At 66.2% G+C, this 7,467-nt stretch overlaps 1 gene segment (V, D, J or C); it reads left to right on the plus strand.

Annotated features, from left to right (window-relative positions):
• Positions 1–2,873: 2,873 nt before the first annotated feature.
• Positions 2,874–7,073, plus strand: LOC309817913 (immunoglobulin alpha-2 heavy chain-like). The segment is given in 4 exons: positions 2,874–2,930; positions 5,652–5,975; positions 6,175–6,495; positions 6,664–7,073.
• The last annotated feature ends 394 nt before the right edge of the window (positions 7,074–7,467 follow it).

Genomic DNA, 7,467 nt, shown 5'->3' on the forward strand with positions numbered 1-7,467 from the left:
AAAGCAGGTGCAGGCCCCACGGCCCCTCGTGTGCCCGGGCAGGGACCACCTCCTGAGGGGCACCAGGGAGGGCCGAGCAGCTGGGCAGCCGGCAGGGCCCGTGGGTGGGAGAACCCCGGGCAGGGAATTGGGTGGATGCAGGCGGGGGCAGGCCCTCAGCCACCCCGACCACAGGACTCCAGGCTCCACGCGGGGGGGCCCACACCCCTGTCCAGCTTCAGTCGAGGGCCCCACTGCTGCTGAGGCTGGTGGAGGAGGGGTGGCTCCCCCACCCTCACAGCCGCCCTGTGGCCTGAAGGTCTATGGGGCCTGCTCACTGCGGTCACTCTGGTGAGGCTGTCCCTTGGGGCTTCCGCCCTGCCGGCCTGTGAAGCGTCCCCTGCGGCCCTCACTTCACCCGCACCTCGGGGACTATTTCTCCCTCAGGAACCCTAAGCCCCTGACTCTGTCTACTTCGGCCTCTGCTTCTCTGCACCTCGGCCACCAGCCCAGCCCCGTGGGCGCCCCGTGGAGACACACGCCACCACGGCACCCACCTGCACACACAGGGCCTCAGGCCAGGGCCAGGCTCCTGGGGGTCCCACAGCCCAGGCCACACACACCTGGTACCACCACAGCCAGACCACAGACCAGACATGACGTGGAGGTACGCGGCCGCAACTGGCGGGACAGGAAGTGGGTGAGTGACCCCCAGCTGTGGGCCAGACACCGTCACGCAGCCCCTTCCCAGCATTGGCCTCGCCTCACAGCGCAAATGGCCCAGAGCGGGGCAGGGGTCGGCTAAGACCATACGGCCATCAGCGGACTGGACGAGGCCTCGTTCTCCCTCCCCACTCCAGCGCCTCTGGGCAGGTGGGCACAGGGACCAGCAGGGCATGGCCACACGGCCAAAAGGCGTGGGCCTCTCCCAGCTGTGTTGGACCCGCCGGCAGCCTTGAGCAGGTGGGTCCCAGAAGCTGATCAGGCCTCATCTCCTCCACAGCCAGGCCATACTACAGACTCCTGGGGCGGGAGGATGGAGGAGAGGTACCAATACAGAGACAAGAAGGAGAAAGGCAGATGGCCATTGACCCAGAAGACACAGATCAGGGTACTGTACACATGGACTGGGCTGGGCTGGGCTGGGCTGAGCTGAGCTCGGCTGTGCTGAGCTGGGCTGGATAGAATGGGCTGAACTGGGCTGAGCTGCACTGAACTGGGCTGAGCTGGGTTGAACTGGGCTGAGCTGGGTTGAACTGGGCTGAACTGGGCTTAGCTGAGCTGGGCTGAGCTGGGCTGGGCTGAGCTGGGCTGAGCTGGGCTGAGCTGGGCTGGGCTGAGCTGGGATGGGCTGGGCTGAGCTGAGGTGAGCTGGGCTGAGCTGGGCTGAGCTGAGCTGGGCTGGGCTGAGCTGGGCTGGGCTGTGCTGAGCTGGGCTGAGCTGGGCTGAGCTGAGCTGAGCTGGGCTGAGCTGGGCTGGGTTGAACTGGGCTGAACTGGGCCGGGCTGGGCTGAGCTGAGCTGAACTGGGCTTAGCTGAGCTGAGCTGGGTTGAACTGGGATGAACTGGGCTGAGCTGGGCTGAACTGGCCTGAGCTGGGCTGAGCTGAGCTGGGCTGGGTTGAGCTGGGCTGAGCTGGGCTGAGCTGGGCTGAGCTGGGTTGAACTGAGCTGAGCTGGGCTGGGCTGGGCTGGGCTGGACTGAGCTGAGCAGGGCTGAGCTGAGCTGGGCTGAACTGGCCTGAGCTGGGCTGAGCTGGGCTGAGCTGGGCTGGGCTGAGCTGGGCTGAGCTGGGCTGGGCTGGGCTGAGCTGAGCTGAGCTGAGCTGGGCTGGACTGGGCTGGGCTGGGCTGGGCTGAGCTGGGCTGGGCTGGGCTGAGCTGAGCTGGGCTGGACTGGGCTGAGCTGGGCTGGGCTGAGGTGAGCTGGGCTGGGCTGGACTGGGCTGAGCTGGGCTGGGCTGAGGTGAGCTGGGCTGAGCTGGGCTGGACTGGGCTGAGCTGAGCTGAGCTGCGCTGCACTGGGCTGAGCTGGGCTGGGCTGGGCTGAGGTGAGCTGGGCTGAGCTGGGCTGAGCTGAGCTGAGCTGGGCTGGACTGGGCTGAGCTGGGCTGAGCTGAGCTGGGCTGGACTGGGCTGAGCTGGGCTGAGCTGAGCTGGGCTGGGCTGGGCTGAGCTGGGCTGGGCTGGGCTGAGCTGGGCTGGGCTGAGCTGGGCTGGGCTGTGCTGAGCTGGGCTGAGCTGGGCTGAGCTGGGCTGAACTGGGCTGGGCTGGGCTGAGCTGAGCTGGGCTGGGCTGGGCTGAGCTGAGCTGGACTGAGCTCAGCTGGGCTGGGCTGAGCTGGGCTGTGTTGAGCTGAGCTGGGCTGAACTGGGCTGGGCTGGGCTGAACTGGGCTGAGCTGGGCTGGGCTGAGCTGGGCTGGACTGGGCTGAGCTGGGCTGGGCTGAGGTGAGCTGGGCTGAGCTGGGCTGGGCTGAGCTGAGCTGGGATGGGCTGGGCTGAACTGGGCTGAGCTGAGCTGGGCTGGGCTGAGCTGGCCTGGACTGGGCTGAGCTGAGCTGGGCTGAGCTGGGCTGAGCTGGGCTGAGCTGAGCTGGGCTGAGCTGGACTGAGCTGGGCTGGGCTGAGCTGAGCTGGGCAGAACTGGCCTGAGCTGGACTGAACTGGGCTGGCCTGGGTTGGGCTGAGCTGGGCTGGGCTGAGCTGAGCTGAGCTGGGCTGCACTGGGCTGAGCTGAGCTGGGCTCTGCTGAGCTGGGCTGAGCTGAGCTGGGCTGAACTGGGCTGGGCTGGGCTGAGCTGGGCTGAGCTGGGCTGAGCTGGGCTGAGCTGAGCTGGGCTGGGCTGGGCTGAGGTGAGCTGGGCTGAGCTGGGCTGGGCTGAGCTGAGCTGGGCTGAGCTGAGCTGGGCTGGGCTGGGCTGAGCTGAGCTGGGCTGGGCTGGGCTGAGGTGAGCTGGGCTGAGCTGGGCTGGGCTGAGCTGAGCTGGGCTGAACTGGACTGGGCTGAGCTGGGCTGGGCTGAGCTGAGCTGGGCTGAACTGGGCTGGGCTGAGCTGGGATGGGCTGGGCTGAGCTGAGCTGGGCTGGGCTGAGCTGGGCTGGACTGGGCTGAGCTGAGCTGGACTGGGCTGAGCTGAGCTGGACTGGGCTGAGCTGAGCTGGGCTGAGCTGGGCTGGGCTGGGCTGAGCTGAGCTGGGCTGAGCTGGACTGAGCTGGGCTGGGCTGAGCTGAGCTGGGTTGAACTGGGCTGAGCTGGACTGAACTGGGCTGGCCTGGGCTGGGCTGAGCTGGGCTGGGCTGAGCTGAGCTGGGCTGAGCTGAGCTGGGCTGGGCTGAGCTGAGCTGGGCTGAGCTGAGCTGGGCTGGGCTGGGCTGAGCTGAGCTGGGCTGAGCTGGACTGAGCTGGGCTGGGCTGAGCTGAGCTGGGTTGAACTGGGCTGAGCTGGACTGAACTGGGCTGGCCTGGACTGAACTGGGCTGGCCCGGGCTGGGCTGTGCTGGGCTGAGCTGAGCTGGGCTGTGCTGAGCTGAGCTGAGCTGAGCTGGGCTGAACTGGGCTGTGCTGGGCTGAACTGGGCTGGGCTGGGCTGGGCTGAGCTGGGCTGGGCTGGGCTGAGCTGAGCTGGACTGAGCTGAGCTGGGCTGGGCTGAGCTGGGCTGGGCTGAGCTGAGCTGGGCTGGGCTGGGCTGAGCTGAGCTGGACTGAGCTGAGCTGGGCTGGGCTGAGCTGAGCTGGACTGAGCTGAGCTGGACTGGGCTGAGCTGGGCTGTGTTGAGCTGAGCTGGGCTGAACTGGGCTGGGCTGGGCTGAACTGGGCTGGGCTGGGCTGAGCTGAGCTGAGCTGAGCTGGGCTGGGCTGGGCTGAGCTGAGCTGGGCTGAACTGGGCTGGCTGGGCTGAACTGGGCTGGGCTGGGCTGAGCTGAGCTGAGCTGAGCTGGGCTGGGCTGGGCTGAGCTGAGCTGAGATGGGCTGAACTGGGCTGAACTGGGCTGGGCTGGGCTGAACTCGGCTGAGCTGGGCTGAGCTGGGCTGAGGTGAGCTGGGCTGGGCTGAACTGGGCTGGGCTGGGCTGAACTGGGCTGAGCTGGGCTGAGCTGGGCTGGGCTGGGCTGAGCTGAGCTGAGATGGGCTGAACTGGGCTGAACTGGGCTGGGCTGGGCTGAACTCGGCTGAGCTGGGCTGAGCTGGGCTGAGGTGAGCTGGGCTGGGCTGGGCTGAGCTGAGCTGGACTGAGCTGAGCTGGGCTGGGCTGAGCTGGGCTGTGTTGAGCTGAGCTGGGCTGAACTGGGCTGGCTGGGCTGAACTGGGCTGGGCTGGGCTGAGCTGAGCTGAGCTGAGCTGGGCTGGGCTGGGCTGAGCTGAGCTGGGCTGAACTGGGCTGAGCTGGGCTGAGCTGGGCTGGGCTGGGCTGAGCTGGGCTGGGCTGAACTGGGCTGGGCTGGGCTGAACTGGGCTGAGCTGGGCTGAGCTGGGCTGGGCTGGGCTGAGCTGAGCTGAGATGGGCTGAACTGGGCTGAACTGGGCTGGGCTGGGCTGAACTCGGCTGAGCTGGGCTGAGCTGGGCTGAGGTGAGCTGGGCTGGGCTGAACTGGGCTGGGCTGGGCTGAACTGGGCTGAACTGGGCTGAGCTGGGCTGGGCTGAGCTGGGCTGGACTGGGCTGAGCTGGGCTGGACTGGGTTGAAATGGCTTGAACTGAGTTGAGCTGGGCCGAGCTCAGTTGAACTAGGCTGAGCTTGGTTGAAATGAGCTGGGCTGGGCCGGGCTGGGCTGAACTGTGGTGGACTGGGTTAGTGCCTGAGGTGAACAGGGGACAGTGGGTTGAGCATGGTCACCCCCAGAGCCCTGGTTTCCAGCCAGAGAGCCCCCTCTGTTTCTCGGGGGCACACAGGGCCATGCAGCCTCAGGGTGCAAATGTGGTGCTCCCCTCTCCCCTCACCAGTTGACCGGAAGGGAACTGTGAAAGGTCAAGGGCAGACCGTGCCCTCTGTAGCCCAGCTGTCCAGGGGGCATCCCAGAAGGACTGATTTGGAACTGGGCCTCCAGCCTAAAGTTCCCCATAGTCCATGGGTGTCAACTGCTAGTTTAGGAGGATGGGGGCGGGGGCGGGGGTGCTTTGTGGGGGGAGATGCTTGGACTGGGACTTTTACCCAGGAAGTGGGAGGGGGGACATAGAATTCTCAGGCCCCCTCTCCTCCCCAGCTTGAGCCCCAGGACAGACAAACTGGCCCCCATGCAGACTCAGCTTCAAGCCCAGCCTTCTCTGTCTTTTCTCTGCCCTCTCTCTGGGCCCATTTCTCACGATACCCCACACCCTGGGGAAGGGCATGACCGTGCCCACTGCACAGAGGGCAGCTGAGGCTCCGACAGTACACACAGACTCAGCTGGTCAGTGGGAGAGCCGTGTGCAGCAGCCAGGCCTCACGTCTGAGGAGCGTGTGTGGTCCACATGCTCAGAGTCCCAAGGAGCGCGTTCAGAAATGGCTCAGCTGGACTCAGGTGGCCACTGCCGACCCCGGCTGCGCCGCGTGCAAGCTGCGTGACCTTGGGGTAGTCACTGACTCTCTGTGTGTTAAGGAAACGCAGGCGTCGTCCTGCCCTCATGGGGCCGTGTCAGGCGTCTGGTCAGCGTGAAGGCTGCCATCTCACAACACACCATGTGTTTCAGTGCCTGAAACCAGCCCCAGACTCTTCCCACTGAGCCTAAGGAGCGAAAACTCAGCCGGGCAGGTGGTCATTGCCTGCCTGGTCCAGGGCTTCTTCCCGTCAGCGCCACCGAAGGTGACCTGGAGCCAGAGCGGCGAGGGCGTGTCCATCAGGAACTTCCCCCCTGCTCAGGCCGGGGGCCTGTACACCATGAGCAGCCAGCTGACCTTGCCAGCCAACCAGTGCCCAGAGGGCAAGTCTGTGAAATGCCAAGTGCAGCACCTCTCCAAATCCATCCAGACCGTGGACGTGCCCTGCCCAGTTTCCTGCCCAGGTCCCTGCCAAGGTCAGAGGGCAGGCTGGGGCGGGTCCCCCATGGTGTCACCCTGACCCAGCTCCCTGACTGCATCCCTGTGGGCACTCCCCTCAGACGAGAGGTGGCTGAGGCCCGGCGGGTGGCCAAGAGGGGCCTGGGCTGGGGGTGGAGGCCAGGGAGGCGGACGGAGGGGCTCGCTGACCTGCTCTGGCTTCTCTCTCAATTCTAGCTGTGCAGTGTTCGTGCGGAAAGGCCAGCCTGTCCCTGCACCCACCGGCCCTTGAGGACTTGCTCCTGGGCTCCAATGCCAGCCTCACGTGTACGCTGAGTGGCCTGAGAGACCCCAAGGGCGCCACCTTCACCTGGAACCCGACAGGTGGGAAGAACGCCATCCAGGAGCCGCCCAAGCCTGACTCCTGCGGCTGCTTCAGTGTGTCCAGTGTCCTGCCGGGCTGCGCCGATCCCTGGAAGAACAGACAGTCCTTCTCCTGCACCGCCACCCACCCCGAGTCCAAGGGCTCGCTAACCGCCACCATCACGAAACCCTCAGGTGGGCCCTGACCCGCGAGTGGGCGGCTGGGCACTACACAGTGCGCGAGGTGCACTCCTGAGCCCACTCCACCCTCCAGCTCCCGCCCACCCCCCACACGGGTTGCCCAGGGGGCAGGGCGCACTCTGCTCCCTGCCCAGACCCCTGACCCTGCTCTCTGCCCTCCAGTGAACACATTCCGGCCAGAGGTCCACCTGCTGCCGCCGCCGTCGGAGGAGCTGGCCCTCAATGAGATGGTGACGCTGACGTGCCTGGTGCGAGGTTTCAGCCCCAAGGATGTGCTGGTGCGGTGGCTGCAGGGCAACCAGGAGCTGCCCCGCGAGAAGTACCTGACCTGGAGGTCCCTGCCTGAGCCCAACCAGAGTGTTCCCACCTTCGCCGTGACCAGCGTGCTGCGTGTGGATGCCGAGGCCTGGAAGCAGGGGGAGTCCTTCTCCTGCATGGTGGGCCATGAGGCCCTGCCCCTGGCCTTCACCCAGAAGACCATCGACCGCCTGGCGGGTAAACCCACCCACGTGAACGTGTCCGTGGTCATGTCGGAGGTGGACGGCGTCTGCTACTGAGCCGTGCCCCCGCCCCACCCGCCCCTTGAATAAACTCCATGCTCGCCTGAAGCAGCTCTGCGCTTCCCTCCGGCTGCCTATCTGTCCGTGCTCGGGGTCTGCACACGCCAGGAGGGGGCAGGACCCAGGAGGAAAGAGCAGCTGCTGCCCCGACTTTCTCTAGGCCTTGGTTTCCCCTCAGCCTGACGCCGGACGTGCCTTCATGGCTGTGCGCAAGTGTGAGCACAGGAGTGAGCGTCGAACTGGGGCTGAGATGTGCGAGATAGGCACAGCCTCCTGGGTCCTGAGAAGAGTGGCCCCACGATGGTTCCCAGGGGCAGGTGACTTGGTCACTTGTATTTCAGGAAACTGCCTCTAGGGGCAGCCGGGAGGCGTGAGCGAGGGAGAGGGGAGCCTGGCGGCCAGAGAA

This window comes from Grampus griseus (genome assembly GCF_964374135.1).
Source record: "Grampus griseus genome assembly, chromosome: 2".
NCBI classification, from domain to species: domain Eukaryota; kingdom Metazoa; phylum Chordata; class Mammalia; order Artiodactyla; family Delphinidae; genus Grampus; species Grampus griseus.